We start from the raw sequence: 7,218 nt of genomic DNA, 5'->3' as shown, positions 1-7,218 counted from the left end.
ATTCCTCAAACGAAGCACCTATGAGATGGCAAGAAACCACAACATGTTACCTGTGCAGTGGGCCACAAGCCACCTGTCACCCTCCCCATAGCTATGGGCTGAATTGCTGCGATGTCGCCTTCAGACTGCCAAAGGAAAAGAGTCAGTCCCAGAATGCTCAGCAAAACAGCATCTCACTGCTTGGAGGAACGGGAGAGGCTGGCTTAACGATTTGGCTCTAAGGAAATGGTGGTTGAGCTCCAAGGAAGGGCTGTTGCTTCAGTGACAGAAAAGATATGTTCCTCGAGCTTAGTAGGACCTCTTCAGCAAGCTGCTTTCTCCTAGCCTTGTACCCCACCCCCATCTGCCATATGGCCCTCTAGATGTCCTTAGACTCCAATGCCCATCAGCCCAGCCAAAATGCCTCATGGCCATGAAGGATGGGAGCTGACGTCCCTGAACATCTGGAAAATTACAGGTTCCCCATTTACTTATTTTTGCATTTATATGCTACCTCCTACTCCAATGGAGTCTCTGGGCAGCCTTCAATATTTAAAAATAACATGCACATTAAAAATAATAAAATAATCTTATACAATAAAAATATTACATAGCTAATATCACAGCAATAATGAATAGGTCAATATTAAAACCACTGGGGGTACAACTAAGATGAATGGTTAATATAAACATTAAAATTAACTTTAAAAATTTATCGATTAAAACACCTAGAAAAGAGAAATGTTTTCGCCTGGTGCTAGAAAGAGAGTCATATTGGCACCAGGCAAATTTCTCTAGGGAGCTCATTCCATAAGCAGGGGGCAGCTACCAAGAAGGTCCTGCTTCTATTTGCCACCTCTCTAACAAAGGTGAAGCAGAGTACAAAGTACACTGAATATTTGAAGCAGTGATAGAAACAATGGCTGTGTTCAGACAACATGATAACCTACTCTCAAAGGTTGAGTCTGGGTTATCATTGAACCATGACATTCAATCATGGTGTCAAAACAAGGGTTGTCCTGTTGACTGATTCCAGCTGCAATAACAAACCATGGTTTGTTAACCACAAACATGCCACAATTCACAACCTAATGACAAACCATGAGTCTCTTGGTGGGTTGTTCATTGGCCATTGGATAATAAAACTTATTGACCTGGCTCCTTTTCCCCAGTAAAAGATCCACCTTAACAGCAGGGCCTCAAAGGCAGGTCTAGCCTGCACCAGAAGCCTGCAACTATTTACCTTCAATCTGCTATTGATGTTCTTTCCATGGCCTGCTTTGTTTTCCATTGTAGACAAAACAGAATTCTTTTATAGCCATTGTTTTCAATTGGACCACACTTCATACCCTGAAGCAAAACTGGCTCCTTGTACCCTTTTTGCATATATAAATTCAGCTACCCTGGGCATTTCTGCAGCATCAAATTAACAAGCATATGCTGTCAGTAATTTCTGTTTAGTCTTGTGTCAGCAGGTTTGTGATAATGAAGCCCACAAGGCAGCACTGAGAAAGCAGCTTTAAATCCTGGGTGGTATTTATAACTCCAAGAAATACTACTGTTGTAATACGGATAGGTCTAAAATGCCAGGCAGCTATTCTAATCAGCTTTGCTAAATACATGCGGCTTTTCCACACATTCTAACTTTTGTTGGGGTGTCTGTGAGACTCTCATGTTGAAACTGAATGGATTTCCTCTTCATCCTGCCTTGAAGGACGACCCACCTACAAGTTTTACTAAGCATTTGGATGGAAAATTGGGTGCACATTTAAATAATGAAAATAGAGTTTGGCAGTTGAAATTGGCATCGATATGGAGGGTTGTACTGACATCCAAGCTTATTTCTAAGGTTACCAACTTTTATCAGCTGCTGTTCTTGAGACATTGATAGCAGCCTGACACATAAACCAAGTCCTGACAATGCGATAGCCAACACATGGGTTGAACATGGATTAAGTGTGGGTGCTTGTTGAAATGTCTGAACCCAGCTGTGATAGCAAACCAAGATTCTTTAACTACGAACAACCCACAGCTCACAAGTCAACACCAAACTATAGGTTCCCTTCATGGGTTGCTTGTGGTTAGTAAGCAATGCCTTCTTAGTTCAGCTAGGTTCAGAAAACATGATAACCCAGGATTCTATAACCCATGCATCAACAAGCTGCACCTAACATGTACTCAGAACTGGAGTATGGGCTATCCTGTATTTTGAATCCAGACGTAGAAACATAATTGAAGTAAATTCTTCATAAGTGGAGTTTTCCCCCTGGCATTAAGATCAACAGAGGGGCTAAAGTTTCATCTTGCAAGTTGAAACCCAATCTGTGAAAGTAACTGATTAAAAGCAAGCAAGCCCGGACCTTTGCACAGGCTCATGTCTATACTGGGGACGAACCAAATGCTTCAGGGGCACTAAATACACAGCTGGGCAGAAGAACTGGGCAGATGTGGAACATCACCGGGAGAAGCAACACCTGGAACAGTTATTCACACAGAGACACACTGGACAGCCTCCTCGTTGCACTGAAAATGTATTTTTATGCAAGCCTTCCCTGGCTTGTCCCTGATGATGTTGCTATTCCATTTTATTGTTCTGTTCATTTATGCGTTGCTGCAAATTCTGTTTGTTGTGTTGTCTTTTATTATGCATAAATAGAAGTTACTGCTGCAGGGCAGGGATCACGTCTCTGCAGCTAAGCACATGCATTGCATGCAGGTTTGGTCCTTGGAGTCTTCAGGGCAAGGAGCTCAGCAAGGGAAGCAAAAGACCCCCCTGTGCCTGCAGTCTTGGAGAACAGCAACCAGGATAGACCAGGGCCACCGGATCCCTTTTAGCCAGAGGCCAGATTCTTGACCCTAATGAGCTACACAGGCAAATAGGGAACCCGGGGTAAGACAGCTTGTAGGCTCCCTGTCTCATCTAGCCACATGATCCCTAAGTTTTCTCATTGGCAGATGGGGTAAAAACCTGCACCAGTTCTGTATCTGCTTTTGTTAGTTGCATGACATTTCTCTTGCAGTTTCCATTTTAAAATCAGCTGTGCAATTTCTGTTTTCTGTTCCTGAATGAGTGAGAGAGTCCAAGAATGAAAACAACTGTGCCTTCTACATGTAAATAGCTGTTTAAGTTGTTTTTTTTAAATCAAAGAACCTTATGGCACCTTAAAGATTAAGGATGCAATCCTATGCCCATTCATGCACAAAATGCCCTGTGGTTGATTGATTGACCGAAGTCCTATACTTTCCAGTAGTTGAAGCAGCATAGCTGGTTGGGGAATACAGGAAGTTGTATTTTTCTGGTATAAACATGCATAGGCTTATTCCTGAACAAATTCTGTGTGGCATAATCTCCCATTAATTGATGCCCACTTCACCGGATGCATAAAATATGATTGTGAATATGCAGTTGTTGTTAGTTGCAAAGTCATGTCTGACCCATCACGACCCCATGGACAACATTCCTCCAGGCCTTCCTGTCCTCCATCATCCCCCAGAGTCCACCTAAGTTCACGTCAACTGCTTCAGTGACTCCATCCAGCCACCTCATCCTCTGCCGCCCCCTTCTTCTTTTGCCATCTATTGTTCCCAGCATCAGGCTCTTCTCCAGGGAGTCCTTCCTTCTCATTAGGTGGCCAAAGTATTTGAGTTTCATCTTCAGGATCTGGCCTTCTAAAGAGCAGTCAGGGTTGACCTCCTCTAGGACTGACCAGTTTTATCGCCTTGCGATCCAAGGGACTCGCAGGAGTCTCCTCCAGCACCACAAGTCAAAGGCCTCAATCCTTTGGTGCTCAGCCTTCCTTATGGTCCAACTTTCACAGCCATACAGTGCAACTGGGAAAACCATAGCCTCGAGTATACACACTTTTGTTGGCAGGGTGATGTCTCTGCTTTTTGGTATGCTGTCTAGATTTGCCATAGCTTTCCTCCCCAGGAGCAAGCATCTTTTAATTTCTTGGCTGCAGTCCCCGCCTGCAGTGATCTTGGAGCCCAGGAAAATAAAACCTGTCACTGCCTCCATTTCTTCCCCATCTATTTGCCAGGAAGTGAGAGGACTGGATGCCATGATCTTAGATTGTGAATATAGGCATTTGTAAACACACATTGAAATTAACAGTAGGTGGGAGGGAAATCTTCACTGCTAACTTCTAACTTCACTGCTAACAAGTTAGAAGGACCTGAAATGCAAGAAATATAATGTGGTCCTTGCATTAAAGCTCAGGTGTCTAAGGGGTGGAGACGCTTTTCAACCTACCACAAATCTCTTGGAGATTTCCTGCGGCTCCCAATTTCCTTTCTGGCTTCCTGTTTTATGTGGCCACCTCGTGCTCAAACAGTGGTGCTAGAGAAGGGCTTTCTGAACTCCCTGGACCAACAGAAAGGCAAACAAACAAGTAGGTTGTAGATCAAATGAAACCAGAGCTTTCCTAGAAGCAAAAATGAGAAAACTGGAGCTTATCGTACTTCGGGCACATCATGAGAAGGCAAACTCACCAGGGAAGACAATCATGCCAGGGAAAGTCAGAGGCAGAAGAAGAAAAGGAAGTCCAGCTGCATGATAAATGGAATCCATAAAGGAGGAAGAACTGAGCAGAACAGGTCATTCTGATGGCTTCCCTTCATGGGAATCACCATAAGGCAGAGACGACGAGACGGCACATAACAACAAACGTCCTTCCAAGTGAAGCCGAGTAAGATCAAGTTCTACAGGGACTAGTATGCACATTTAGCTATAGAAAAAGCAACTTGTCTAAATTATTATAAAGGAACTTACTGTGCTGTTTCAGATGCCTGCTTTAGGGAAAGCTGTGTCAGGCTTGGACTTGAGGCTGAATCAGTGTCGCAGCTTGGGTTTTCCCATTGTCCTTATGCACTTACAATATTCATTCACCTGGGAAAAGGACTGAGGTGTGCAATACACTCTCCCTGTACACACACTTTCAGCTCCGTCTGGAGCGAGCCACATTTCCCCTTTCCTGCCCTGTGGATGAGAATTGTCCAGCCTGTTCAGTTTGTTTACTGTCGGTCCCTCTGAAAAGCCTTAAGAGCTTTCCCACGTGAGGAGAAAAGCAAGAGAACTGCCATGGATTAGGATGACGTGCGGGAGGATTACGGAGGGAGAATATGTTCCTCCGGACTCTCTCCTCCAACTGGCAGCCCTCCGAGCATCTGTTCGATAGGGAAAAACATCTTCTTGGAGGCTTCCTCTGTACTTCCTGGAAAAGTCCTGTTGCAGTAAGCAAAACTAGAAAAAGCGAACAGAATCCTGCTTCTAGTAGCCCTGAAGTGTTTCTTCTTGTCACATGGGAGGACTGAATGTCACTTGCAATCATGCATGAGGGAGGAGACCAGGTGCGCCTTTATCCACCCTGAGAGCAGAATTTGCCCTTCCCTTCCCCGGCTGCTGTGAGCCCTAGGAAGGGGGCAATTGTTTGGACTGAAGTGGAGGACACAGGGATTCCTGCTTGGAAATACCCCTCATGCCCAACTGTACATTCACACACATGCACAAGGCTGGGTTCTGCCAACACATTCATTCATTGCTCTAGTAGAGAACGCCTTTCCCCAACATAACGCCCACCAAGTATTTTGGGCTACAACCCCCATCAGCCCCAGCTGATGGCAGTGGTAGTCCAGAAGGCATCAAAGCAGGCAAGACTTCCATAGAGAGGCACTGTTGTTGCTTAATGCATCTAATCTTTTTTGAAAAGCCATCGCTGGATTTCATGCCGTTTCCGAACACTTGTCACCATTTGGACTGAATGGCCCCGACACCCCCCATGTCCCCACTAATTAACTTATTAGGAAGTGCTGTTGTTTGACACTACTGCGTACATAAACTGGGTCACTGGGAAGCTCGCTTAACCCCAGATGTGTGTAGGTGATTAAGTTGCGACACTTCGGGTGAGATGCTGATCTCATTAAAGCCCATGGCAATAAGCCTGTTGCCAGCATCAAAACAAAGTCTCACTTGTTTGAAAGAGAGGAGGAGCATCGGGCTCATGTTTCCAGGATCCCAGCTTGAAAGCACCACACAGATGAGAGATGGCTAAGCGTTGACAGATGTGCCTAAAGCTCTCCCCCTTTCCCTTATAAAATGGGGCTTGGGGGGGGTGTGTATGGAAACAGGAGGGCTAATATGACCAGGCACGTTTATTGTATTTCTAAGTTTATGAAGACAAAAAGGCCCTTTAAAACACAGTATGTACATAATATGAAACCGCTGGGAGAGGTCATCAGGAGGTGTGGGCTGCGGAATCATCAATACGCTGATGATACCCAGCTTTACCTCTCGTTTTCCACTAATCCAGGTGAGGCAGTGGCTGTGCTGAACCGGTGCTTGGCCAAGGTTATGGGTTGGATGAGAGCCAATAAACTGAAGCTCAATCCAGACAAGACGGAGGTCCTGTTGGTTGGCGGATTGGGCTTCGGAGAGGGTGGATTTGACCTGGTCCTGAATGGGGTTGCACTCCCTCTTAGGGACAAGGTCCGCAGCCTGGGAGTGCTCCTCAACCCTGAGCTTTCTTTGGAAGCTCAGGTGACAGTGGTGGCGAGGAGCGCCTTCCTTCAGCTTCAGCTGATTAATCAGCTGCGCCCCTACCTGGAGTACAACTGCCTGATGACGGTGACACACACACTGGTGACTTCCCGCCTTGACTTCTGTAACGCGCTCTACGTGGGGCTACCCTTGAAGACGGTCCGAACACTTCAATTGGTGCAAAATAGAGCTGCCAGGCTGCTGACGGGGACGGGGCGTGATGTACACATGACTCCAGTCCTCTGTCAGCTCCACTGGCTTCCCATTGAAGCCCGGGCCCAATTCAAGGTGTTGATTATGACCTACAAAGCCCTAAACGGCTTGGGTCCTGGCTACCTGAACGAGCGCTTACGTCCGTATATGCCCGACCGCCCCTTGAGATCTGCGGGAGAGTCCCTTCTCCGGGAACCCTCCATGAAAGAAATTAGGAGAGTAAGTACTCGGAGGACGGCTTTCTCTGCGGTGGCGCCCAACCTATGGAACTCACTCCCCAAAGAGGTCCGCCTGGCACCGTCATTACTGGTTTTTCGGCGCCAGGTAAAGACCTTTTTATTTAAACATCATTTTAATTGTTAAAATATATGATCTGGCCAGAGCAACTTCTTCTTCCTTCTCTTTTCTCCTCCTATATTCTTTATTTACTTATTTTATACTGTTAATTTTAATTTTATATTATTATGTTTGTATCTCAGTGTATTTTTTGT

Source organism: Varanus komodoensis, unplaced genomic scaffold, assembly GCF_004798865.1.
Source record: "Varanus komodoensis strain SLA01 unplaced genomic scaffold, ASM479886v1 scaffold2, whole genome shotgun sequence".
In the NCBI taxonomy this organism is placed as follows: Eukaryota; Metazoa; Chordata; class Lepidosauria; order Squamata; family Varanidae; genus Varanus; species Varanus komodoensis.
Note: the sequence above shows the minus strand (reverse complement) of the source record.